The 27,563-nt window shown below is 39.6% G+C and overlaps 1 protein-coding gene and 1 long non-coding RNA gene across 7 annotated transcripts in view; one reads left to right on the top strand and one right to left on the bottom strand.

Annotated features, from left to right (window-relative positions):
• Nucleotides 1-6,577, top strand: part of LOC139361923 (uncharacterized) — a 145,594-nt gene extending 139,017 nt beyond the window's left edge. The window contains exon 3 of the long non-coding RNA XR_011619914.1: nucleotides 6,400-6,577. This is a non-coding gene — a long non-coding RNA (uncharacterized lncRNA). The remainder of the gene's footprint in view (nucleotides 1-6,399) is intronic.
• Nucleotides 1-27,563, bottom strand: part of LOC105489979 (potassium calcium-activated channel subfamily M regulatory beta subunit 2) — a 415,168-nt gene that overhangs the window by 80,280 nt on the left and 307,325 nt on the right. The gene's annotated exons all lie outside the window — the stretch shown is intronic.

The following is a 27,563-nucleotide window of genomic DNA, read 5'->3' as shown; positions in this document are numbered from 1 at the left end:
TGGTGTTAGCATCTCCTAGATGAGGTAGGGGAGCCTAATGTGTGCCTGCCAGAATGGGGAAATGGTCCATCTGCTCTGCGCTGAGCTTTAATTTCATTGCCAGTGACGGCTGCAAGGCAGATTGATACCCGCACATGGAGTGCGCAGTGGCACTTAGAGGCTGGGGGAGAGGAACTTTAGTCAGTCTGTTTATAGCCCATAACCCAGAATGAAGGCCAAATGTGCTAAACAGGCTGTCTGTAAAGCTGCAGGGTCTATGCCATCCCAACCAGATGGAACTGGTCTAGAGGCTGGGAGCACTCAGTTCCTAGCCCACTGATGTTACTACAGTGGTGTGGCCTTGAGCAAGTCACTTCACCTTCATGCTTTGTAACAGCAAAGTATCATCTATAAAAGTCAGCTTAGAGAATGTGATATACCTACCTCCCCTGTTGTGGGGACGCATGACATAACATCAAATCTCAATGATTCGTCCAAGTGCAGCACAAATGCTGCCTCCTCTCTGGTCATCCAAAGGGCATTTCTGATTCCTCCAACTGAACAGAGTCTTCCCTTTTGAATTCTATTGGCATTTTAATAGCATCTTTCTTTGGACATGTAATATATTAGCAAACATTTATTAGATGTGCCCACTTTATTCTGGCTACTATTCTAAGTACTTCAGTGGTAGTTAGGGGTGGAGTAGTGAGATCAGGTACAGAGATAACCAAGTTCTTGAAGGTTTGGTTTAAAAATAATACAAACTAAAATGAAATTAGTATGTCAAAGAGATATCTGTCTGTTGTGTTCATTGAAACATTACTACAGTAGCTAAGACTGGAATTGACCTGTGTGTCCATCAGTAGATGAATGAATAAAGAAAATGTGGTATAGATACACAATGGAATATTATACAGCCATAAAAAGGGGGCATCCTGTTATTTGTGACAATATGAATAAACATGGAGGATACTATGTTAAGTGAAATAAGACAGTCACAGAAAGATAAATACTGCATAATCTCACTTATATGTGAAATCTAAAAACATTGAATTTATAGGAGCAGAAAGTAGAATGGTGGTTATGAGAGTCTGACAGGACAAGAGTGGAGAAATGTTGGTCAAAGTACACAAAATTTCAGTTAGGAGGAGGAATAAGTTCAAGAGATTCATCCTACAATATGGAGATTATAGTTAATAACAATGTATTGTATTCTTGAAAATTGCTATGAAAGTAGATTTTAAGTGTTTACCCCGCAAAAGAAATAAATATGTGAGGTAATGAATTTAATTAGCTTGATTTTGCTTTTCCACAGTGCATACATATATCAACACTTCACATTGTATGCCATAAATATATATAATTTTTAGTTATCAATTAAAATATATTATGAATTTTCTATATTCCATCTAATTTTCTCCCAATAACTTTGTGCTTCTTCATAAGAGAAGATCTCTTTTTTTGATAACTGCCTTGGCCATTTTAAAGCGTTCACCAGAATGTCTCATAGAAAGTAATGACAGCATATCGAACACTTACATTCCCAAGCATTTTTGTAAATGCTTTACATGAATTAACTCATTCAGTCATTATTCCAATACGATGGTTGTTGCTATCTTATAGACAAGATGAGAAAATGGCACAGAGGAGTTAAGAACTGCTCAAGGTCACACAGTGTGTGGCAGAGCCAGGACTCAATCCCAGGCAGCCTGACTCCAGAACATACACTTGTGATCGTCGTGGCTACCTCCCGTGGTAGATGAGGTTCAGAAATATTTGTTGAATGAATGAGTGTTACAGTGTTTTAAAAGGATTACAGTGCTTTATAAGGTTAAGTGATTATTACTGTTACTACGGACATAACTATTACTACATGATTGCCATTGACATCCTGTAACATTTTCGGAGGAAGAAAGTCTCATCATTCTACTAATGTTGGTGCTCAATAACATGTAGAGAGCAAGCATCTGATCAGAGAGTTGAGCAATGAATGCTAATATAAAATGCAAGTTCAGCCGTAGGAAAGCTAGAAATAAAGAAGTCTTTGCTTTATTATTCTCATGCTTGGGTCCATAGTATTTGGACTAATTCTGGGTGAATTCTGATTACTAGCCTTGTCCCACAGTGTTAGTTTTTTGCTTCCCCAAAAGATTTTTTTTTTTTTTTTTGAGACGGAGTCTCGCTCTGTCGCCCAGGCTGGAGTGCAGTGGCGCTATCTCGGCTCACTGCAAGCTCCGCCTCCCGGGTTTACGCCATTCTCCTGCCTCAGCCTCCCGAGTAGCTGGGACTACAGGCGCCCGCCACCTCGCCCGGCTAATTTTTTTGTATTTTTAGTAGAGACGGGCTTTCATTGTGTTAGCCAGGATGGTCTCGATCTCCTGACCTCGTGATCCGCCCGTCTCGGCCTCCCAAAGTGCTGGGATTACAGGCTTGAGCCACCGCGCCCGGCCCCCCAAAAGATTTTTCATTAAGTTTGTCTCTTATACAAACTGATTATTCACTGACTTTATGTTTACTCTCAAATATATCCTTTTTAGTACTTAAGCTAGACAATATCGTGTCATCTTTAATTTCTACTTTCCTGCAATTGGTGGCTAAATCCTGCCCACTAAGTATTTTTGAAAGATATTCCCTCTCTTCTACTCTGACTGCCATTAACTTCAGTATTTTTGATTACACCACAGTAACAGGTTTCTAACTGGCCTCTTAGGGAATGATCTGTATTTTCTCCAGTTTTTCCTCCAATTTTCCATTCTCTAATTTACATTTATGAAATGCACATCTGATATTATCACTTGTTGTTAAAAGTCATTAATGGTTTCCATTTACCTCCAAGCTAGACCATAAACTCACTCCACAATGTGACCCCAACCTGCTCCTCGGACACCATTTCCCATCATACTTCCTTATTAATTATATATACTGTAACCACACCAGACTGCTCTTTACTATTCCCAAAATGGGTCATATGCTCCCATGTTCCCAGGACACACACCCTACCTTCTTGTCAAAAATTCCACCTGTTAAAAAGTTTGCTTTTCTTAAAGGCACAGCTCAATGTCATTTTCTGATTATCCTGAACTAAAATTCATTGCTATTTGGAACAATTCTATGTTCGAACTATAATTCTCTTCTGACACTTATTTGTTTTATATTATGAGATAAGTAGTTTACCTTTTATAGAATAGATTGGAAATTCCTTGAACTTAAAAAAATAATTCATCTTTGTAGCTATATAACAACCAGCATAGATGTCATATATTTTTAGCTTTTTAAATATGTAGGGCTTATCTGGCCACATAGACTGTTGGCTTTGGCAGGCAGTGACCACTTGCAACACGAGTTTGCTTCTGTATTTAGGGTGTTAACTTTAAATTTGCTTCTACCAGTTAACATCCTTGCGCAGGTGGCCAAAAGGAAGCTGTTCTAATTCATTTTTCCAATGATTGCTATGAGGACTAAGAGAAGTAACATCTGCAAAGCACTGGATATGTTAGAATCTCAAAAAAGGTAGCCATTGATTGGTTGCTTTATATTTGAAGTTGGCACAACATTTTATGTTACTGAGTCTTGGCACGAGACATCCAGTCTCAGGGATTGATTGTCTCCCATAATAAAACACGTGTGCAGTTTAATTCTAGCATACTCTCCAAATAAACATTTCCTCTTCCCTATTGTACCTTTGTGAACTGCCAGCATGTCTCCATTTGCTCTAAAATAATCTACTCAGTAGTGTCTTGTAACTGCTTTTTTTTTTTTTTTTTTTTTTTTTTTTTTTAAGACAGAGACTCACACGTCACCTGGGCTGGAGTGCAATGGCGTGATCTCGGCTCACTGCAACCTCTGCCTCCCAGGTTCAAGCGATTCTCTTGCCTCAGCCTCCCAAGTAGCTGGGATTACGGGCGCCTGCTACCATACCCTGCTTGTTTTTTCTATTTTTAGTACAGATGGGGTTTCACTATGTTGGCCAGGCTGGTCTCAAACTCCAGACCTTGTGATCCACCTGCCTTGGCCTTCCAAAGTGCTGAGATTACAGGCGTGAGCTACTGTGCCTGGCTGTAACTACTTTTAATTTTGAAGGATTTAAAAGATTATTATTATCTATTTGTCTCTAAACTATTTCTTTGTATACCCTTACTCTGGTCTTCTTGGAACATAAAAGAAAGCCTCAGTCTTGCAGAGTATAATGCTTGAAGTATAACATCAATAAATAAGTATTTGTGGACTCAATAAGTGGGGAATAAGTGAATGGCTTCCATGCTCCTGGTAGGCAAAAAAAATGCAAACTGTTTAGTTATGTGAGTTGTCTATATTAGTCATGCAAAACTAGCCTGAGTTTCTAGGCAGCATATCTGAGAATGTCTTTTAATATCTGGGGGTAGATTAATCTACTCCTCCCTTAAAGAAGAAGTAGATCCTTTGAGAAGAAGGTGCTGTGGTGTACTCAGGCAGAATTTAAAAGAACATGAGCATTACATGAAGCAGGAAGTTAATTTGCCTGCTGGAGTTGATGAGGAAGTAACACTGGGGAATTATTATTCATCTCTTTAGGACTGCCAGGGTGAAAAGTTTTCTCTCTTATTACCTAACGAGGCTCTGCCAACTGGGTACCCCATAAGCTCCTACTGTCTGAAAAGCAGTGCAAAATGAGGATTGTTGTTGGAAAGACTGACTCTATTGTCCATGTGGGTGCGAAAGTCTGTCTGGATGCTTTGGGCAGTGTGTGCTGAATGACAAGGTGAGTCTAAAGGAGACAAGCTGACTCCTTCCGCCCAGATTAGATTAGACGAGGGCAAGGGCAGATATCTAGGAAACTCCATGTACCAGACTCTGGAATCAGATGCTGTTAGATTCTCCCTTCAGAGTAGAACGGCTGACTGGCTTTTTTTTTTTTTGAGACGGAGTCTCCCTCTGTCCCCCAGGCTGGAGTGCAGTGGTGCGATCTCTGCTCACTGCAAGCTCCGCCTCCCGGGTTCACGCCATTCTCCTGCCTCAGCCTCCGGAGTAGCTGGGACTACAGACTCCCACCACCACACCCGGCTAATTTTTTGTACTTTTAGTAGAGACGGAGCTTCACTGTGTTAGCCAGAATGGTCTCGATCTCCTGACCTCGTGATCCACCCGCCTTGGCCTCCCAAAGTGCTGGGATTACAGGCGTGAGCCACCACGCCCGGCCTGACTGGCCTTTATATTGCCCTTATCAATGAAGAGTGTTTAAAGCTGAATTGACTGAGCAGTGGTTTTTTGTTTTTTTTTTTTTTTTTTTTTTGTAGAAGGCTGTCACAGAGTAAAATAATACCATGAAATGACACCATAATTAGGTACTTTAGATTCATTTGTGGGAAAAAAAGTCAAAGTCAAAACTTTACTTCCTTTTCTTTTCCTTCCCAAAACACCTACATCAACATGCCCTATTTTCTAATTTTTTTTTTTTTTTTTTTTTTGCCAAAGTTATTGACTATTAAGATCATGGTATCTTACTGGCAAAGTAAGTGGATTATTTTAATTCCCATTTGACTTCTTTTCCAAGTGACTTCCTCAGCAATAAGGAAAGAGTTCCCACATCTGAGCTCTAAAAGTGGTTAATGGATGTGTCTCTCCCTACAATTTAGTGTCTTAAAGGCACACAACATACTTACTTAAAGGAAGCTCTCCTGTAGTTCTATTGTGATTTTCATGTCCATGCCCATGGGAAAGAGCCTCTGTCTTCAATCTTACATAGTTACTCTGGGTCTCAAAACCAAATTAAGAGCAGAAGATAATGCTGAGTGGTAAATTCAATCAGCTTTCCCAGAGGTTAGAAACACTTCTCAGTTACCTCTGTACTCATACATCTATCCTCCAATCTGTTCAATTCAGCTGTCACAATTTCACCCCAATTTACCCCTTGCTAACACTTGAAATGCTGCCTTTAATTAATTCTCCACACTCAGAACTTTGAGCAATGCCAAGTTAGTTAATTATCCAAGTGTATTGCTTTAAGCATTTCCTAGATGCGAATTATAAAAATTCTTGGTGAGTGCCAGCATCGTATCTTCAAAGACTTGAGCTTCCTTGCCCTCCACGGAGCTGTGCTGGATACGAAATGAGCAGATGGCACAGAACAATATCTAAAGTTTCCCTCTCAACTATGATACAGGTATCCAGAAACATCCTCTTTTACTTTATTGAAAAAGTGGGAAGGTTCAAAGGAAAAGTGTAACCAGCTTTTGAGTAAGTTGGACTAGAATTATTATTGTATAACTTCTCTTAGATCTCTAGGGGCTTATAGCTTTGTGCTAGGTGTTACCAGTTGAAATGAGATAAGATTATCATGGATGCCAAATTTTACTGTTGTTGTAGAAATTTGTTTTACAAAACATCTCTCATGAGAAAAGAAAGGAAAGCAATAACATTTTTTTGTTTCCTTTTTCTCTGTAGGCATTCTAATATATGCATTCTTCATGACAACTATGTGATAGATATTAATATCCTCATTGTTAAAAATGAAGAAACTAAATCTCAGGAAGAAAAACTAAGTGAAGACAAAAGAAGGATTTGAACTGAGGTTTGTCAGACTCTCGGGACCATGCCGTTGAAACCACTAAACCACACTGCCTCTGGGTCACTTGATAAACAGAGTTCAACCATTAAGAAAGTCATTAATAAAGTTCCTTGTGCTCTCCTTGAGATTACAAACCATTGATTTGTTAAACTGGAATCTTTGTTTTGTTATGGTCACAATTACTTGTCAACAAGAGATAAATTTATTGAGTTTCTTAAATATGAGCACCTGTCTTGCTTCCCCTAGCAGAGGACATGTCTCAGTCAATATTTCAACATAGTGGACATGGTGTCACCAAGACATAAAGTCTCAGGATAGTTAAGAAATACTTTGTATTCTAAGGTAACTCCAAGTGTTCTCAATTTTCAATAACCAGCTTCTATTTGTGAACATTAATCCAAAATTGTTAAAAGCATAAAGTTCAGAATATTTCCTGCTGGCCTGTAAGAAAAGGTACATACTAAAGTCTAATCTTGTTATAGAGAATTAGTTTTTATACAAACTCTCCACTTAGGAGTGGGAAAAAGGATTGTATCTCATGCTGCCTAATTCCTACTCCCATTCATAAGCCATCAATGTTCTTTTCTAAACTTTGAATTTTTACAGATTATTCTGGGAGATTCTGGGAGTCTTTTCTCTAACACTCCAATGGCATCTGACTATGTGAGCTAAGATCTATAGATCTGTGAGTTGGCAGAGCGGTGAAAAGTTTCTCTTCTTAGCACATAAGCAGGAAACCTTGATACAGGAATCAATAAAAGGAAAGACAAAATGTTTATTAGAACAAATTTATTATATTTAAGTGAACAAAACACTTATTTTACAGTAGACTAAACTCCAGGATATGGAATATTTCTCAGTTTCCTTTTTTAACTTGCTATTGTTGAATATAATTTTGACTATAGTCACTTTGAGTGATGTGATGGTTCCAAACAAGGCAGAATTTGGCCTCTAGAAACATAGAGAGAAACATCCAAGAGGAAATATGGAAGGTTCACTGGCCTCAGAGTAAAAAGTTCCAGAGTAAAAAGTTCCAAACTGAAGTCCTATCTTTGGCGACAATTAATGGAATGAAGTTGGGTTAGTCATCAGACTTTTAAAAACCTTGATTGCCGAATCTGCAGAATGGGTACATTAGAAATGTCAATCATATTGCTGCCATGCCAACAGACTCCTCTATTTGGTGCTGTTTCAAGCAAGTGACTTTCCTGCCTACAGCAACAGAAAACTGGTTCAGTGTGAACACCTGTCATAAGGTGGACTAGCTAACTTTGAGGAGGTTTATCATAAAAAGAAGAACTGGATTTGAAATAGGAAACAGAGTGAAACCATGAGGTAGAATCAGGGCCAAGAGAAGTCTTGGTGAGCCGAAGTTAGGAGCATTTCAATCAAGTAACATTGAGGTTGAGAAAAGATTTATAGACTCAAAGACAAGACTAAGTCAGTTATTACATTAGCATAGTCATTGAGACCATAGGTTTTGGAGTGAAATGAATGTGGATTCTTATTAGCTGTGTGATCTTCAGTAATTTACTTAACATCTCTAAGGTTCTGGTTTCTTGTCAGTAAAATGAAGATAATAGTAAATAAATAGTAAAATGGAAATAATTTTCATTATAAGGTTGTTGTGAGGATTTTAATTAATACATAATAAACCTGTAGAACAGTGGCTGGCATTTTTCTAATTCTACATCAGTGATATGGTTTGGCTGTGTCCCCACCCAAATCTCATCTTGAGTTCCCACATGTTGTGGGAGGGACCCCTTGGGAGGTAATTGAGTCACGGGTGCAAGTCTTTTCCATGCTGTTCTCATGGTAGTGAATAAGTCTCACAAAATCTGATGATTTTATAAAGAGGAGTTCCCCAGCACAAGGTCTTTCTCTTTCCCCTGGTGCCATCCATGTAAGACATGACTTGCCCCTCTTTGCCTTCTGCCATGATTGTGAGGCTTCCCCAGCCATGTGGAACTGTAAGTCCATTAAACCTCTTTCTTTTGTAAATTGTGCAGTCTTAGATATGTCTTCATCAGCAGCATGAAAATAGACTAATACAGTAAACTGGTACCAGTAGAGTGGGATGTTGCTGAAAAGATACCTGAAAATGTGGAAGCAACTTTGGAACTGGGTAACAGGCAGAGGTCGGAACAGTTCGGAGGCTACAGAAGAAGATAGGAAAATGTGGGAAAGTTTGGAACGTCCTGGAGACTTACTGAATGGCTTTGACAAAAACGCTGATGGTGATATGAACAATAAGGTCCAGGCTGAAGTGGTCTCAGATGGAGATGAGGAACTTGTTGGGAACTGGAGCAAAGGTGACTCTTTTCATACTTTAGCAGAGACTGCTGGCATTTTGCCCCTGCCCTAGAGATTTGTGGAACTTTGAACTTGAGAGAGATGATTAGGGTATCTGATGGAAGAAGTTTCTAACCAGCAAAGCATTCAAGAGGTGACTTGGGTGCTGTTAAAGGCATTCACTTTTACAAAGGAAGCAGAGCATAAAAGTTTGGAAAACTTACAGCCTGACAATGTGATAGAAAAGAAAATCCCATTTTCTGAGAAGAAATTCAAGCCAGCTGCAGAAATTTGCATAAGTAACAAGGAGCCAAATGTTAATCCCCAAGACAATGAGGAAAATGTCTCCAGGGCATGTCTAAGGTCTTCACAGCAGCCCCTTTTCTCACAGGTGCAGAGGCCTAGGAGGAACATATGGTTTAGTGGGCTGGGCCCCTGCTGTGTGCAGCCTAGGAACTTGGTGCCCTGTGTCCCAGCCACTCCAGCAATGGCTGAAAGGGGCCAATGTAGAACATGGGCCATGGTTTCAGAGGGTGCAAGCTTCAAGCCTTGGCAGCTGCTGCTTGCTGTTGAGCCTGCCAGTACACAGAAGTCAAGAATTGGGGTTTGGGAACCTCCATCTAGATTTCAGAAGATGTGTGGAAATACCTGGGTGTCCAGGCAGAAGTTTGCTGCAGGAGTGGGGCTCTCATGGAGAACCTCTGCTAGGGCAATGCAGAAGGGAAATGTTGGGTTGGAGCCACCACACAGGGTCCCTACTGGGGCACCACCTAGTGGAGCTGTGAGAAAGGGGCCACCATCCTCCAGACACCAGAATGGTAGATCCACTGACAGCTTGCACTGTGCCCCTGGAAAAGCTACAGATATATTCAATACCAGTCCATGAAAGCAGCTGAGAGGGAGGCTATATCCTGCAAACCCACAGGGGCAGAGCTGTCCAAGATCATGGGAACCTACCTCTTGCATCAATGTGACCTGGATGTGAGACATGGAGTCAAAGTAGATTATTTTGGAACTTTAGGATTTGATTGCCCTGCTGAATTTCAGACTTCCATGGGGCCTGTAGCCCCTTTGTTTTGGCCAATTTATCCCATTTGGAATGGCTGTATTTACCCAATGCCTGTACCCCCATTGTATCTAGGAAGTAACTAACCTGCTTTTGACTTTACAGGCTTATAGGCAGAAGGGACTTGCCTTTTCTCAGATGAGACTTTGGACTGTAGACTTTTTAGTTAATACTGAAATGAGTTAAGACTTTGGGGGACTGTTGGGAAGGCATGATTGGTTTGAAATGTGAAGACATGAGATTTGGGTAGGGGCAAGGGTGGAATGATATGGTTTGGCTGTGTCTGCACCCAAATTTCATCTTGAATTCCCACCCGTTGTGGGAGGGACCCAGTGGGAGGTGATTGAATCATGGGGGCAGGTCTTTCCTGTGCTGTTCTCAATTATAGTAAATAAGTCTCACAAGATCTGATGGTTATTATAAGGGGGAGTGCCCCTACACAAGTTCTCTCTCTTTGTCTGCTGCCATCCATGTAAGACATGACTTGCTCCTCCTTGCCTTCTGCTATTATTGTGAGGCCTCCATGATTGTACAGTTCCACGTGGAACTGTAAGTCCTATTAAACTTCTTTCTTTTGTAAATTGCCCAGTCTCAGGTATGTTTTTATCAGCAGCATGAAAATGGACTAATACAATCAGTGTTTGTCTTATTACCTGAGAGGTACCATACTAAGTGTTTATATGATTTATGTCCACGAATCTTTCAATAACTTTATGAGGAAGATTTTATTAATATCTCCACTTTGTGGATGAATAAGCTAAGGCACACAGAGGTTAATTAACATCTTCCTGTCACACAACTAGTAGGTGGCAGAGCTGACATTTGAAGTAGGGCTTTATGGTTTCAGAGTCTGCTTGTTCACCATTACCAGTAGAAGGTAATGGACAATGTCACTATTAGGGAATTACAGTAACCAGGGCTCTTTCTACTTCTCTATAATTGATGAGTAGCAGCAAGAGGAGTGTAGAGCAGGCAAATAGGAAGGGCTGAGCCCTAGAGGTGGCTGACAACTTGTGTAAGAAAAGCAAAATCAGCCTGTGGGGATTTATGGCTGACCTTGGGTTCATTGCAGGTCCTGGGAAGCCTGGCTATGATTGATCCTTTGTTTTTTGGATCCTACAAGATCCTATGTGTCCTTGCAGGAAGTTTGCTGTTTCAGGAGAAGGCTCCACTGAGCCTCTGTTCCAAGCGTGACACTGAGCCACTGGGTGTCAACACTTGCTCTGTCTTGAAGAAAAAAGGTTTGTCAAAGATTTTTGTTCCATGGAAACAGGGATTTGTTTGGTTTGGTCATCATCATTCACCTAACATTTAGCATAGCACATAGTAGGGGTTCCTGAAATAACTTTTTGAGAGAATGAGTAAAAAACTGGAGTAAAACAAATGTAAAGCATTTCTTTCTTCTAATTGCTGATATGACTGTTTCTTTCAATGACTAATTCCTCATGCAGTAGTTTACATAGTTATAGAGAAATGACCTTTTGCTGAAAAACAGAAGGAATTGTACAATAGTTATAAAATAAGTGTTTCAAATTCCTATTACCTGAAGGACTGAGAGAGCAAAAAGGCATTTCAGGTTATTAATCTATATTTATCATGTCAACAATTTATCAGGCATAATGCCTAACAATAAAAGCCCCATTATAGCTTCATTTAACATGAAATACTGTGTTATTAACTTACTATATTATGTGTATTTCATCCTAATCATAGAAATTTCAAAGAGCTCACAGCCTCTTTCCATCTCTGCCGGTAGTTAAAATAAGATTTAACTTCTATCGCTACAGCAAATCATATTCTAGTGAATACTGACCTTCTTGAGGGTCATATGCCTATACCCTCTAAACTAAAATTTGCTAATGCTATTTCACAAATCTCCAGAAATAGATGCTTTAATTCTGTCCAATGATACATTCTCTTCAAACAATGCCTCTCTTTTTCTTGCAGAAAATTCATAGCAAGACCAGCGGTCGATGAAGCCAAACATCTCTCAGGCTTCCCCTTGATCCTCCTGCATCAAATGCTTAAAATTTAATGCTGGAGCTTACAGCGCCCTGAGCTCCAGAGATAGAAGTAAATGAAAAGTCAACCTTTCAGGCTATATTTCTGCCAGGCTTTTGTGTTTGTGTTTCCCCCCAATGGCAGCTGAAACAATTTGCTATCAGAACACTCTACTGTCAGAGGAACTTTGTGATCGGCGCGACACAGAGATTGGAAAATGTCACTATTAGGGAATTACAGTAACCAGGGCTCTTTCTGTCCAAGTCCATTTGTGCTTGCAGAATTTTGTCAACACAGCAGGAGCCTGGGGAGTCAGGCCACTTGTAGTAGTACTTGGGAGTCTATGCGTGCTTTTTCTCAGGGAAAATTCAGAAGATGAGAAGGCTTAGCTGCTCTGAGTATCTCTGAGCCTCTGTATCCTCAGAGGATAGTGCTTTAAGGAGGAAGAGTGGTGGGCGTCATCTGACATCTGCAATGGCCATGATAGGTTTTACCATCGTAATCTGTTTTTGTATCTGTCTTGACAAAAACTAGAAATATAAATTTATGTGTACAATTTCTACAGTAGATTTATCCAAGCATATTTCAGACACTTACAACTTTTTTCTAGGAGACAGAAACTTTGGGGAGAGGGCGTGTGACAAGCAAGAACATTGTTACATGATATGGTCACAGGGCCCCAGGACTCCTTTTCTGCACACTCTGCTACACTGCTATGGAGGGCACAGTGTCTTATCTTAAGCCTTTTCTTCGCTTTACTTTCCCTTCTAGGAATCCCTCTCATTTTGCCCACAGTCCTTGGTATTCCCTTAAAATAGTGTTTCTTGTAACTGCCCCAGACTAAAAAAAAATCAATCAATTTACCTTACCCTGAATACCACACAGGCCTCTAAGACAGCCTGGACAAGACCCTAGTGATGTTTACCAAGTCTCCCTCTGTCAGGTCACTGGATTGCATATTTATTGGCCAGTGTACACACAGCACAGTGATGAAAAATAATACCCCACAGCCATATTGAAGCAATATTCCAAGATGTGTGAGACCATCAACTCAAAACCCTTTGAGAGATTTCCCTATCCCCAGCCATATGTTTGGTGCTACAGGTACGTCTTTCTGCCTTTACCACTTTGGGAATTTTTTTGACAAGGGCTCTCCAATGACTGCCTTGTTGCTGTGCAGGCAGGAGAGAGATGAGGCTCAGGTTTCAACTGAGGTGTTAATTATACCAGTGACAGACTTGCCTTAATAGGGCTTAATTGACATCTTTGTCTCAAGTTTGAGAAATCTAAACAAAGAATATTTAAACTTTGGCTTAAGTTTTGCCTTGATCAAAAAATTATTATTATTCCTGTAAGTTGTATAGTGATGTATTAGGGGTCAAATGGAAATAAAATTTGAGACAAATCCAATGTTATTTAGAGTTACTTGCTTTGCCACAGCCATGATCCTTACAGCACGAAATAAGCCTCAGATCAGAGGGGTTTTATAGAGCAAAGACCTAGGAGTGCAGGTGTAGAACACGTTTGAACAAAGCGCCCACCCCTGTTGGAAGAATGTGCTATTCCATTAGAGGTTTTATGAATGTGAGTATCATTTGAATCTTTCTAAATGAATGAGCCTGATTTTCCTAACCATTAACCGTAGAGTAGTTTTAATGGCTGTACTCCATGAAATACATGCTGACAGTGAAACTGCCTTTATAAGGTGTTCTATGACTTTCAATGCTATCATTCTGTAGTCAAATGTATTTTTATTATAGGTATTAACAGTTGGTTAGACTTTCTTTACCTGCCCATTATGTTCATAAATCAGTGCATCTATAATAGTTAAGAAAGGTGAACTTGTTAAAGCTTACATTTATTCTTCCACATAATAATCTTAGGAGCTAGATAGGTGCTTATTCATTACCAATTAATGTTGGGCTTCTCCAGAATGAATAGAAAACTAAATCTATCCTATGAGCCTTGGGTAGATGCAGAGTTGGGATTTACAAGATAAATATTTAAATCGTTCATAAGGGCAAGTTCATTCCCTCAGCAGGCATCTACTAAGGTCTGTTGTTGACCAGACTATACCCTAGGCTGGTAGTCTCACCAACATGAGGAGAATAAGTCAACATGACCCTTGAAGAACTTGCTTTCACATAGCTGAAGGAAGGTTGTGGACCCCTGGTCTGAAATTGACATTTGGAAGCCCGGAGAGGATCAACGTCCTCTCCTTTTAACCTCAGCCTAGAGGCAAAGGATTGTGGGGAGAGGAGTCTTCCTGCGAGAAGACTGGGAGGGATGACCTGTTGGCGGTAAGCCAGATTCAGTTAAGGGGAGGAAAGTAAAAAAGGAAGCATGGGATAGGGATAAATGTGATGGAGGTAAGAGGTCTTTGTAGAAAACTAATAAAGCCAGTGGAAAAAAGAAAAACAAGAATATTTCCCCTTCCTTCTAGGAGGAATGGGAGGAAATAAATATTCATTGGGTTTCTGCTATGTGCCACACAGTGTCCTAGGTATTTCACAGATGTTCCATTTTTTCTTAAAACAGACCTGTAAGTCGATGTTATGTCCATTTTATAGGTGGGAGAATGAAGTGAGCAAGGTTAAATATCTACCAAAATTCACATTCCAATACATGGTAAAAGTGATGTTCAAACACAGGTGTATTCCTCTCCAAACACACTCTCTTTTACATGACAGATGCCAAGACCTCAAGTGCAAATTGACAAACATGTTCATTTGTTAATTCAACAAATGTTGAGCCCTATTGTCTGCCAGACAGTCGAGGATATTTCTCTCTCACTCCTTTCTTTTGGGCTTTCATGCGTCTCTCCTCTCCTTGCCTCTAAGCCTTATATCCTTTTAAGTATTTTTAAATTTGTCACTCGTGAAGAATTGATGATTTTGTATCCCAGGTCTGCTGTTCTGGAAATTAAATCATGTTGTTACTTTGAGCCTCTGATTTCTCTTCTGTAAAGTGGAAGATAGTAAGAATCTTTCTCTCGTAATGTTGGGTAGTTTAAATGAGGTAATATATGTGAAAGAGCACAGTGCCTGACAGATGGCAGGTGCTCAACATGTGTGTTCATTAAGGTAGTCACCAAAGATTCTCCCTCCGAAGCAGAAAGTGGCACAGAGAATGTCTCCTTGGAGAACAATAGCTCTGCCGATGGTGATGATGGTGATAATGATGGAGAAAATCCTTAAAGACAGAGCACAAGTAGGCTTCCTAAAGATGTATTTTGTGTGGCATACTAAGATTAACAATAGCTCCTAAGATTATTATGTGGAAGAATACATGTAAACTTTAACAAATTCTTCTTTCTTATTTATAGTGGATGCACTGATTTATGAACATCATGGGCAGATAAAGAAAATCTAACCAACTGCTAATATCTATAATAAAAAATGTTTACGAAGCAGAAGCAGCAGCAGAAGGAAAAAAAAATCACTTGCTAACATTTAAAATAAAAAAATTTACATAAAATTCTAAATTTCTGCATTTTCTTGAAAAATAAGAAGATTTGTTAAGAGTAGGTTAGTGTTCCCACATCAGCTGGAGCTGAGTAGTAGCTGTCCCTTGTCAGCAGGTTTATGCTACATAGTGCCAGGGTGAGTCTATGTTCTGGTTTTCCTGGGACAGCTTGGTTTGTGCCCACTGACCTAGCATCATTATTAGTAGCATCCTCTTTTCTTCTGATTTGGAGAAGTTTTATGTATTCCCTTCATCTCTCGTATGCTCCAAGCCTACTTGCACTGCCTCTCACCTTTATGTTACCTGCCTGCCCCTGTAAGCATTAGAGTTTGTGACCTCTTTTTATGGGCGTCTTTTTCCCATAGACTATGTTTCAGTAGCACACTGTTTTCCAAAGGATTTAGAGGTCAGAAAGATTTAAATTCTCTACCTTCAGAAACTACATTCAACAGTCACTCTTGAATTCAAGGAAAGGACAATGTCGTGTTAAGTTCTATCTGCCCTATGGAGAGCCTCTACCAAGCACGATCATTTGCCAGAAATTTTGGTCAGACTCAGTATGTTGAACTAGATAATTCATTTGCCTTTGAGGGGTTCTTTCATCTCTGCAATAAAAAAATCTGGAGTTGTCCACAGAGGTACATTCTTTGAAACACTCAAACAGCAGGAATAAGAAGATATGATTTCCATGGCTATATGATCATGGCCTGTTACTTTTGTATAACTTTTTTCCTTTGACATAGAAGTCTCTCCTTCAGCTTCTCACTTGAGGTGAGCAGGTAAGTGTTTTTTTCTAGTTTTATAGATGAGGAAGCTGACTGAGAGGTTAAGTGACAGAGCCTAACGTCACACAGCCTGTGGGTTATGAAAGTGGGGTTGACCCACTTCTAACTCTTCTCTTTATGCTCTTTCTACCTTTCACTGACATATGTGGTTTTTTTTTCTGTAATTTAGGAAAATTTTTCTAAGCTAGAGACCCCTAGCCTTTCATCTTATGAATGTTTTCCTAACTACATATCAACTGACCACTGGAAATTATATATTTTTATAAAAATATATGCCCTTGTCCTGGACAGCATTATTTTCTACATGTTGGGAAACAAACTGATTCAGTAGGTATTCATTGCAGGCACATCATGGACTAGACGTAGTCTCTGACTTCATTATACTTACAGTCTGGTGAGCACGGAGAACAGACATCAGTCACATAAGCACGAGGTGTGTAATTACAAAGTATAGATGCTGGTCAGTCTAGACAAAGGTTCTGCCCTCAGGGGCTTATATTCCAGTGAAGGAAAAGTACTGAGAGGTCTTAATGGGCTGGGAGGAGGGTGAGTGGGGAGAATTAGGGTTTAGGAAGGAATCTACTATGGAGAGTCAGAGAAGGCTCTTCTCAGGAAGTGAAATTTGTCCTGGGGTCAAAAATGGGGCTTTAAGTTGGGTGGGAGGGCTCCAGGCAGAGGAAAGAAGATATTCAAAGGGCCTAGGACAGAAGGAAGTTTGGCTTACGGGGACAACTTAGAGAATACCAGTGGATTCGTGCTTGAATAATGAGGAAGAGTTGTATAACCTGAAGATGCCAGGTCATGTAGGACTTTGGGGCCATGCTGAGGATCTTTGCCAGTATTCTGAAAACAATGTGGAGTTAGTAATAGTTTTAAGCAAGGGAGTGACACGATCAGATTTGAATTGTGAAAACATCCATCTTGCTGCTAGCGTAGAATAGATTGATGGAGGGAGGGCCCGATAGATGAGCACAGGTTAGAAGACTGGAGATGCTGGTGGCTGGGACTAACGGTAAGAATGAAGTTGGAGAGCAGACTTGGTATGGGGTTAACGATGGGGAGTGAGAAGGTGTTAGGATGACTGCTATGTTTCTGTCTTGGGTAGTGGTGGTGTCGCTCATTGAGATAAGGAGTAGTGGAGGGGGAAAAGTTCTGGAGGAAAGGAAATTAGTACTAAAGGTTAATGAAAGTGGTTAATCAATCAGCAAACACACTGACTTTCTCTTGACAATAGAAACACCAATACCTTCTGATCTCTTCGGTGGGGGGGAAGATATTGACAGTTTTTAGCTATTCAGTCAGTAAACACTTACTGATACCTAGGTAAGTATTTGCTAAATAGCGGTGCTGTTAGCAAATGCAGATATCTAACAGCCTTCTTCAAAGTGAATATCTTAGGTTACACTGGAAAAAGTGATAACATTGAGGATCCACTTAGAAAAGTTTTAATCAAATCCTGAGTAATCCTCATCTCTGAGTTGTCTTTCGTGATATACCCTCAACTTATATTTTATGTGTAGCTCTCTTAAGCCACTATACCAAAGCCATTAGAGTCTTTTTTTTTCATACTAAAGTATACATTCTTTGTCTGTTTCCATCACTACTTTGGAAGCTTCTGGAGGACAGGGACCATGTTGTATTCACCTTTGTTTCCTAAGTGTCGATCAGGTCTAGCACTTGGAAATTCTTTAGCTAATGGTTGTTGGTTGAGTGTTTGATATTATAGACAACTTTTAAATTTGATATTCTTCAATCTCATTTTTTATTCTACTAACAATGTGCTGTAATGTAAATGTAGGAACATTTCCTAGAAAGTAATAAAGACGAAGTTTGAGACCTAAACTGAAATCCCTTAGGCTGTAGTTTGTTAAAAAGTAAAAAACCAACCAACCAACAAACAAATAAAAGAACCCTGTTTTTATTCTTGCATTCTGAAGTGCATACCTACAACCATTAGTGGTTTATCTTGGGGGAAGAGATGGAACTAAAATTTTCCATAATGTAATGTTTTTTTGAAACAGAATCTTACTCTGTCGCCCAGGCTGGAGTGCAGTGGCACAATCTCGGCTCACTGCAACCTCTGCCTCCCAGGTTCCTGTGATTCTCTTGCCTCAGCTTCCTGAGTAGTTGGGATTACAGGTGGGTGCCACCATGCCTGGCTAATTTTTGTATTTTTAGTAGAGATGGGGTTTCACTATGTTGGGCAGGCTGGTCTTGAACTCCTGCCTTCAAGTGATATGCCTGCCTCAGCCTCCCAAAATGTTGGGATTACAGGCATGAGCTGCTGTGCCTGGCCCATAATGCTATTGTAACAAAGTTTAGTTACAGAGTTCGGGAGGGAAAAAGTCAGGTGCTAGTCTTACTTTAACTTTTGCTGTTCTTTGATAAAATTGGTTAGACGGTCTTTCATCCATAGACTTCTTGTATAATTACCTGACCAGGGACATTTTACGCATCATATATCATTGTTTGGCATCAGCACTTAAATTAATTTAAAACATTAAACATTTTTTTGTTAGCTTTAAACATATTTCGTTAGCATCAATTCTCTCTGAGACTTTTCAACTTATTTTCTATAACTCTACTTGGTGGGCACCTGTGTACGTCCATTAGGAGCCTTCAGGGTCTATGTTTCTAAAGAGGCTCCTTTATCAGCCCTCCTTCTGAAAGCTGGTGCCCATTCTGAATGTCATCCAAAGCCATCCATCAAACTGGTTACCGCGTGGGCGGAGGTGAATGCGCCTCTGGCATTGTGTCAGGAGTTTGTATAGCTTTTGGGGCTTAGTCCTAGACATTCCTCTTTAGCTGCAGAATGGCAAGGTCTAGAAAGGAGAGTACAGTCTGTTCTTTGGTGAGCAAGACAAGAAAGTCTGAGTGGGTGTGAATGCAGGAGTCTCAGTCTAGCAAAACAGGTACAGAATTCGGAAGCAGGCCCTTTGAAGATCTAAAGCCAACATTCATCATGGTCTTGGTATTTAAACGGTTAATTAACCCATTTAGATGGGTTATCTTTTAAGTAAGTTTATTGAGTCCTCATAACCAGCATGACATGGATTGTTCCATTTTACTAAATGTAATTGAAAGCTTTCTTATTGTCATATTTGAAACACTACTTTCAAATAAACATGCTGTTCTGGAAAAGACATTTATTCAGTGTCCAAGGAAGTGTTGAGTTTGCAGCCTAGCTCTATCACTCACTAGTCTGGAATCCCAGGGCAATCCCTGTGTCTCCTCTGAGCCTCAGATATGTAATGAGTATTAAAAAAGATGTGTGAAATGTGCTAAATGTGTAGCAGACACCAAAAACTGGCGGACTTTATTTGTACTCCTATAAACATTTTACTGGACATAGTTGAATTATCCCTGATGGTGGACACATCTATATTTTGTGTTCTTGGGATTATCTCTGTCCCTCTGTGCTATTGTCATCAAGCATGGTGCTGACTCTCATTACATAGAAAAAGTGAATCTCTTTATCCAACCCCTTCTCCATTAATCCTTACTCTCAGCTTGCACTTCTAACTGATTCTGCTCTGTCTTTTGAGATGTAACAATAACCATAAAACAATTTATCAAGGAGTTACATGTACCAGTACTAAGCCGGGCATGCATATCATCTCACTTAAAAGGTATACAATGCTCAGAAATAGATCTTACTTCCACTTTAGATATGTACTGATTTAGATATGTAAAGATTGGAAACTGAGCTTAGAAAAAGTCAGGGCACAGTGAGTTGTGAAGGATCTGGAACTTCAACTCAGTTGTTTTAAATACACCCTCCAAAACGGGGCTTTCAACCCCTAAGACAGGACCCTTCAGAGTGTGTGTCGGCTCGCATACTAACGAGTGAACTGAATATTATGCAGATAATCCGCTCTATTTATAGGTAGAAAGCAACTCCGATTTGCAGGCTTTGGGTTTTTTATTGTTACTAGTTTTTATTTTTGGTGCCTTTCCTTACAGCCAGTCTTGGCACCCTGGAGTGAAGTCATACTGTTTTGAGAACTGTGATCCAGGCCATCTTCTGTCTGCATCCCTCTGCCCTGCCTTAGTTCTGACCAGCTGGCGGGTGGCAGACTGGCTGCTACCCATGGGCAGACTGCTCAGCTTCTCTGGTGTGGCATCCCTGTTACTCTCTGGCCGTCTTAGTTCATAACAAGTTTTTTTCAACCTTACTTGGGTTTATTTACAGACAGATACTAAAGCTTGTAGCAGAAGGCAACATGCTGGGGCATCTTGTTTAACTCAGGGCTGGAGAGCTGCCAAGAAGGTAAATCTGACCGCCTAGTCTTATTCACTACTCTCCTCTGTCTTTACAGAGACAAATCTTGATGAGGATATTGATCTGATAATGGGTTAATTGTGGCAGAGATTTATGAAGGTGAAAAGATCTTAGCTGGTGTACAAGAACGAGGATTTTCAGAAAACTTGAATATGAACGTTAGTGAGAGTTTGTGGGAATCTTTGGAAGTCATTAAAAATGATACGAAAGTGGTTCTTAGTAGGCCTTTTAATAGATACACTGTAATCAATTGATTGAAGACAGCAGTTAACTCAGTTCACTGACTTGTAGGAAGAAGGTGGGATTAGAATAGAGGATTCTTCTGGAATCTGGCTCCAAATTTGGAATCAGAGGACTTGGATCTAAAACCCGGTTTTGCCACTTAACATACTCTTTGAACACAGGCAAGTGGTTTCATGCCTTGGGTCAGGAATTTAAAGATTGCACAAAATAATGGGTAACTCTAGAATTGTGCATGCCAACATTCAAGCAGAGAAGCTGTGCAGCTATTTTTTTTTCTACAAGTATCACTAAGCACCTACCATGTGCTAGGCTCTCTGCCAGGTGCCAGAGGTATATCAGTGGACCAGATGGCTAAAGTCCTTGCACTTAACGGTGTTTTTATTTTAGTGAAGGGAGACTGAGGAAGCATAAAAATAAACAAGATACACTTGAGCATCCTTAATCTGAAAGTCCAAAATCCAAAATGCTCCAAAATCCAAAAGTTTTGGGTGAAGACATGATGCCACAAGTGGAAAACTTCAAACATAAGTACGAACACAAGCTTTCTTTGTTTCATGCACAAAATTAGTAAAAAATATTGTCTAAAATTACCTTCCAGATATGTGTATAAGGTGCAGAGGAAACATACATGAATTTTGGGCTTAGACTTGGGCACCCTCCCAAGTTATCTCATTATGTATATGCAAATGCTTCAAAACCTGAAAAAATCTGAGATTTCAAACACAGGGCTACTCAACCTGTAGCCGTTGCTCAGCTACAGAATTTTGATCCTTCTTTTCTCTCATATCCCACATCCAACTGGTTAGAAAATCCTATTATTGGCTCTGCTTTTAAAATACACCTAGAATTAAATTGCTTTTCACCTCCTCCACTGCTACAACACCTCAATACAGCTACCATTATTTCTTACTTGCATTACTGCAATGTTCTTCTGAATCTTTTTGCTTTTATTGTGGATTCTTCATAGTTAAGAGTTTAGACTCAATATAGAAACCAGATGATCACTTAAAAATTTAAGGGCTGGGCACGATGGCTCACGCCTGTAATCCCAGCACTTTCGGGGGCTGAGGCGGGCGGATCACAACGTCAGGAGATCGAGACCATCCTGGCTAACATGGTGAAACACCATCTCTACTAAAAATACAAAAGTTAGCTGGGCATCGTGGCATGCGCCTGTAGTCCCAGCTACTAGGGAGGCTAAGGCAGGAGAGTTGCTTGAACCCCGGAGGCGGAGGTTGCAGTGAGCCGAGATCGCACCATTGCCCTCTAGTCTGGGCGACAGAGCAAGTCTGTCTCAAAAAAATAAATAAATAAAAATAAAAAATAAAATAAATAAATTTAAATCAGATTACATCCCTCCTATTCTCAAAACCTTCCATTGGCTGTCTATCCAATTCGAGTAAAAGTCAAACCCCTTACAAATGTCTATGATGTCTTGTGTTTGGCTTCTCATGACCTCTCTGATCTCATCTGCCCCGGCTCACTCTACTCCAGCCACATTGGCTTCCTTGCTGTGCTTGGAATATATCAGCAATGTCCTGCCTCAGGGTCTTTGCATCGACAATTCTCTCTGCTTTGATTGCTCTTGTTCCAACCATCTGTATAGCCAACTCTCTTACCTCTTTCTGAAATGTCACCTTCCCGTCTTAACTGAAATTGTAAACTTTGCTGCCTGCCTCCTAAAATTTCTACCCCATTTATCTACTCTATTTTTATGACTTTTTATTATAGAATACTTCAAAGATACACAAGAGTAGAGGATAATTAAACCCTAAATATTTATTGCCCAATTTTAACAATTATCAACTATGGCCAGTCTTTTACTATCTATCCCCAATCACTACTCTTCATCCCAGATTACTTTAAAGTGAATCCCACAGTCATATAATTACATTTGTAAGACAGCCTTGTCTCATTATTTGTGGTAGTTACATTCCAAAAAGCTACTGTGAACACTGAGCCAGCGGGTACTAAACCATGACTCCTGGAGGAAATACAGGGTTAGGTTCCTGTGAGCCTCTGGTCACATTTTCATCAATAGATCAATACACAACATTGTTTCATGTATATTTCTGTTTAAATGCACTTTATATAATATACATTATTGATTCATTAACATTGCACTCAGGGCAACATCATAACTCTTGCTTGAATGAAGCTTATTTAACACATGTATTTTCTCCATTAAGCACATCACAGCATTTTTGTACCTAGAAACACTAGAAAGCACTTCGGTACTATGCTTGGGGGACATTTTAAACAATAAAATCACCAACAAAACCCACAAAAATGTGACACTAAATAGATCATAAAAAGGATAGTTTATAGGATGAGAGCTGAAACAAGAAGGCAGCCTGTTGCCTTGTTCAGCCTCAGGTGGGAATGTGTACTTCAGGCAACTTAAATTTTTTGCCTCTGCACATGTCTCTGAATGACTGTGAAAGTTCTTCAAGTGTTGATTTTGAGGTTACAAATAAATTGTATAGCAAATAGGTAAATTCGTAAATATGGAATCTGCAAATAATAAAAATCTACTGCAGGTTATTATCTATTTTCAACAGAGATTCTTTTAAAAAGCATAATCACAGTATTATTATTTTACAAAAATTTTAATAGTTCCTTAGTATAATCAAATATCCAGTCATTGTATCTGGCTTTTTTTTTTTTTAATATATCTTAAATCTCTTTTAATCTGTACATTTTCTCTCTACCTTTCTTTGTCTTTTTTCTGTCTTGTTTTTACCTTGTGATCCTTGGTTGCAGAAACAGATTGTTTCCCACAGTCTGGATTTTGCTTGTGGTTCTTCTGGCATTGTCTAGTAAGGTCCTCTGTCACTTGTACTTCCTGTATATTCATAGTTAGACCTACAGGCTTAATCATATTTAAGTTTTATTTATTTTTATTTTTTGGCAAGACTGCTTATAGGCTGTTTTGCGCTTCCATCAGAGAGCACATAATGTCTGCCTGTTTCTCATCTAGTCATATACATTACTACTTATGCTCATTTCCTTGACCAGTGGTTCTCAAGCAGGGACAATACGTTTCTTCCCACAGGGGACGTTTGGCAATGCCTGGAAGGTAAAGACCATATAGGCTGCTAACTATCCCATAATACACAGGAAAGTCCCTCACAACAAGGAATTATCCAGCCCGAAATGTTGGAAAATGGTGATACTCTATCATTTCTGCTCCACCGATTAGCTGAAATACTTTTATATTAGAGAAACTTCTCCTCAAATTTTAATCATAAACTTCTAGTATCCTGAGGTACAAATCATATAGAAGTGGTCTGATTTAGACTGTGATGCTCAATATTGTTCCAGCTTGGGCCAATGGGAGCCTATTCATATAAGCTTCGGCTTGGCTCTGGTTTTCTTCCTTTTCCTGTTTTTTCTTTCTTTTCCCTTTATTAAAATTCATCTTTTAATAAAATATATAATTTAATAAATTTATTGTATATCGTACGTCTCCCCCACTAAAGCAGGAATACGCCTGGCACATAGTTAACCCTTAAATATTTGTTAAATGAATGAATAACAGTGAGCAATGAAGGGGGTACTTTTAGATTGCATGGTCAGGAGTAGCCTCCCTGCAGACGGTGCATTGATATAAAGCCTGAATGACGAGGAGGTGCCCGTCATGTGAAGATTTGAGGAAAGCGCATTCCAGGCAAGGGGAAGGCTTAATGCGAAGGGTTGACTGGAGGCATTAGCTTGGCTTATTTAAAGGTCAGAATGAAGGCCATTGTGGCTAGAACAGAGTGGGCAAGAAGAAATGGTACCAGGTAAAGTTGAAGAAGTTGGCAAGACTGAGCTCTCATAAGTCATGGCAAAGAGCTCCCATTTTATTGTTTGATGGAAAGAAATTGGAAGGTCTTCAGTAGGCGAAGACGTGATTGGATTTACATTTTACAAAGAAGTGCTCTGGATGTTATGTGAAGAAATGGCCTTTGCAGGGCAAGGGTGGAAACAAGGAGACCAGTCAGGAAATTATTGGTGTAGTTGAGAACTGGATGAGGGGATGTGTGTGTGTGTGGGTGGGCGGGGCGGGGGAGGGGTGAGATAGGGGACAGTAGTGACAATAGTGATAAAAAAATATGAAAAATTGTAACATACAGATATGTTCTGACTTTATACATGCAATTACCTTAAATATGTAGTAGGTTATTATGATAATAAGCATCTGTATCATGAGCAGGGTGTGCAATTTGATAGTCTGTAGATCATATGGCGACCTCAGAGCACAAACATTTTAGTAGTATGTGATTGTTATTAGGATCATTCACCAATATTTTGAGTCTCTAACTTCTTGGAACATGATAGAATTGTCTTCTTGGTTTTCTTGTGGTTGGTTGAGGCCAGTGAGTTGTGGATGAAAGTGATATGTGTCAAACTAGGCTAGAGCACTTAATTTTAAATGCAAGATTCTCTAGAGATCTTTTTTTTTCCATGGAGACGGTGAGATTATGGCTACTTTGTCAGTCTCAGTTTCCTGCTCAGTGACTACAATGAAGAGAGCCTTTTGTCAGCCAGCAGTGGGCATGTAGCCTGAGTAAGGAGTAAACCTCTGTTGTTTTAATCAACTTAGATGATTTGTTTGTAACTGCAGCAAAATCTAGCCCATGATGATTGGTATGTGGCACAAAAGCAAAATCTTAAAGACAGAAAAATAAACCGTCTTCCAGGAAGTACCTGAGAAAGACAACTTTTCAAAGACCATTTGCTTCATCCCAGCTTGTTAATTGTATGTTGAAATACACAAAGTGTAAAATATGCCTGGAAATGAAATAAAATTGTAATTTGCCCAGTGTGGTCATTTTATTAGTCTATTTATTAGTAAAAGAACTTTTGGAAGGAATCTTTGACCTGAGTGACTTCGCTACAGCACCAGGCTAATTGAAAATCTTACCACATAAAATATAAAAGTCAAGATAGCAGGAACCTAGAAACAGAATGTCTCAGAGAGATAAAGGGTTGCAAGATCATGGATTGTGCTGGAGTTAAAAAACTTTAGAAGGAGAAGATAGAGAGCGAATGACATACTTAACTGGATTTTTGTCTGCTTACAGTTGCTGAACCTGATTCGGGAAGGTACAACCATTTTGGCCATCTTCCTAATCAATACTGTGAGCTGGGACCAAATTGATTGTGTGGTACATGAAGCAGAGCCCAGGAAAAGCTGATGAGACCTAGACACCATTATATATTTTGCCTGACTTATTAACTTACTCTGATTCACAACTGGGTCCTTTTTTGACAAAAATACAGTACTGAGGAACCATTTCTTTCCTCCTTCTCCACGTCCTAGTGTCTTCTTGGTTAACAAACCTGACTAGCAATTGTTTTACTTTTTTTGTTTTTTTGCAATGTTTGTGAAGATTTTCTAACCTGGTATCACATGGTTAACTTCCTTTTGTTTGTTTATCTTACTTTTCATCTGGAAAATTATGTGATGGACCAGAATAACACACAGAGCTTTCTCCTAAAACGTTAACTAGGGCTATGTATCAACTTACCAATGCTTGATTCTTTGGTTCTATGTTGAGAATAGACTAAGCAGGTTTCCAGAAAAAGGAGATAAGTGCAAATGAAGAAATAAGATCACATCCCTGCGTAACTTTCCAGGGGCGGAAAAGTTCTCAATTTAATAGAGGGTGAGATACCAAGTTTCAAGTACATATATTATTTTTTGTAGGTAGCGTGTGTCCCCATAGAAAAACTCACTTTGAAGAAGCATAATTGCAGCTTTGGATCAAGGCAGTCACCCTGTGTATAAAAGGACAACACAGGTAGAGGGAGAAAGTGGATGAGAGAGAATGGAACCCTCCTAGACCTGAGGCTAATGGAGGTGACTGGTAGGTGTCTCTTGCAAAGAGTTGTCAAGAATACAGATTCATCCCAAAGTTGATCTCATCTCTTTTGTTTCTTGGATGGACAGAGCTCACGTGATTCATAACTTGGCTTAGAAAGAGTCATCTGTCTGGTGGTGTCATGGGCAGCATTGCTTGATGCCTCCTGCCCACACTTTTTGTGTGAAAAATAAGCAACTGCATTTCCTTTCTGCAATTTCTCCCCCATTTTGGCCCGTCATGTTTCCCAAAATAACCTCACTGATTCACTGGAAAGATTTTATGGATACAAGTATGTCTTTTATGTTCTCTGACTGCTAGATCTAAAGATATGAATACTGTTAGGGTCCATGCCTGGGTGAAGCCACCCATCTTTATTACGTCTGATTCCTGCCCAGTCTCTTTAAAGAAAAATCACAGGAAGGACACTGATTGGAATGAAAAGGCAATATTACATGCATTGCCATTATCAGAGTCTATCCCAGAGCCTGGTGTGAGTGATGATGCAACAACAATTTTGGGTGGTTAATGAACAAATTCACAGATATCCAGTTCCATGTATAAGGCCTATACCTCTTTCCAAGGCACTCACAGTCTATTGCAAGAAACAGACAAATAAGCAAATGGAATCAATACTGTATGGTAAGTGCTATGCACATATTGTTAGCAATATGTATGGAATGTGGCAAGAACTTTTAAAAGTAGCATTTGACCTGACCTGGAGGGGATTACATTAGTTTTCTATTGTATTCTATTTCTACTGTAACAAATTACCACAAACTTAGTGACTTAAAAGAACACAAATTTATTATCTTATAGTTCTAGAGGTTAGACTTCTGATACAAGTCTCATGGGGCTAAAATAAAGGTGTCAGCGGTGATGCATTCCTTCCTGGAGGCTCTAAGGGAAAACCATTTCCTTTTCTTTTCTAGCTACTAGAGGTTGCCCACATTTTTTGGCTCATGATTCCCTTCCTCCATCTTCAAAGCCAGCAGCGTTGCATCTCTCTGACTTCTCCTTAGTCATGTCTCTCTCTGACCATAGCCAACAAAAGTTT

This window comes from Macaca nemestrina, chromosome 2 (assembly GCF_043159975.1).
Source record: "Macaca nemestrina isolate mMacNem1 chromosome 2, mMacNem.hap1, whole genome shotgun sequence".
Classification (NCBI taxonomy): Eukaryota; Metazoa; Chordata; class Mammalia; order Primates; family Cercopithecidae; genus Macaca; species Macaca nemestrina.
The sequence above is the reverse complement of the archived record's forward strand: the minus strand, read 5'-3'. Positions and strand labels throughout refer to the sequence as shown.